We start from the raw sequence: 1,301 nt of genomic DNA, 5'->3' as shown, positions 1-1,301 counted from the left end.
CACACATCTTCTCACTATTCAAATTTAATATTTTTGTTCTGTTACACCTCCAACGATAACCAAGAATCCCCACTAACTATCACCAACTCTGTCCTCTTTGCTCCTCAGATGAGTTCGTTCAGCACCAGAGCGCTCACTCTGCTCTCGTCGGTGTTCGGAGCTTGTGGGTTGCTGCTGGTGGGCGTTGCTGTATCAACGGACTACTGGCTGCTGATGGAGGAGGGAATCGTTCTGCAGCAGAACCAAACCATGGAGGTCAAGATGGCGCTCCACTCCGGGCTCTGGAGAGTCTGTTTTGTTGCAGGTCTGCAGCCAGAATCAGTAAACGTTAGATGAATATGTGGTCTAAAGACTGGATGGGATTTRTATTCTTAGAAGAAAAATGTTTTCTTCTCAAAAGCAGAGACAAAGAAACGTATGAAATATTTAGTCCAATTTTACCCAAAACTACAATCCTTTTTTTTTGTGGGAAGGAGAAAAGATCAGTGAGTTCTTTTTWAATTTTTTAAACATTTTAATTAGAGTTTCTTCATAATTTTTCTGAGATTACTATTATGTTTTTATTAGCTTGCTTTAAATGGTTCACTGCAGAGAAAATGACTCGTTTAAAAGTAGCGGTTGCAGCATGCTGTCCTGTATGTTTTTGAGGTGTATTTGCACCAATGCCTCTAATTTAAGTGCATTAATTACCTTCACAGCAGGTCATTAAATTCTCCTCAACCCTGTTAATGAGCCATCATTTTAAATCAAGTTTGATTTGAAACACGCAGAGCTGCGTGCTATGAGGATCATGATTAGGAGGAACTGGTTCAAGGACTTTACAGCTTTTTCTGAGGAGTGGCAAACGCATGGGGTCGTCTGYGTGACTGCAAATTACAACCACTGTCGTCTTAAAGCACTTTACTGAACAAACAAGTTTGATCCAAAACCACTGCATAAAAAAATCCAAATCAGTCCAACTTTAGCTATTTTTAAGAATTATCCAAGGATTTATCAGGATCTATTTGAGTAATTTCCATCATGCTGCACGATTGAAGATTCCAGACAGAATGACTTGCTGCAGGAGAATARTGCCAGACAGATCCGGCAGACATTGGTCCAACAATGAACGGACACCAAGCAAAATGGGTTTACGTGCATCGATTTAGTGTTGGACTGAAAAGCAAAGGGAGACAGTGGCTGAAACACTTATATTAGGGCAAAATAGGGAAAAAATAATCAGATATTGGCCTCTGCTGTAGTCACACTGCATGGTTTTCCCAGAAAATATGTGACACTGCTTAAAATTTGCCCCAGGGTTT

General features: G+C 40.3%; 1 pseudogene; it reads left to right on the top strand.

Moving 5' to 3' along the window:
* The first annotated feature begins 59 nt into the window (after positions 1–59).
* Positions 60–1,301, top strand: part of LOC103461341 (voltage-dependent calcium channel gamma-7 subunit pseudogene) — a 5,403-nt pseudogene continuing 4,161 nt past the window's right edge.

Source organism: Poecilia reticulata, unplaced genomic scaffold (genome assembly GCF_000633615.1).
Source record: "Poecilia reticulata strain Guanapo unplaced genomic scaffold, Guppy_female_1.0+MT scaffold_1105, whole genome shotgun sequence".
NCBI lineage: Eukaryota > Metazoa > Chordata > Actinopteri > Cyprinodontiformes > Poeciliidae > Poecilia > Poecilia reticulata.
Note: the sequence above shows the minus strand (reverse complement) of the source record. Positions and strands in the feature narration are given on the sequence as shown.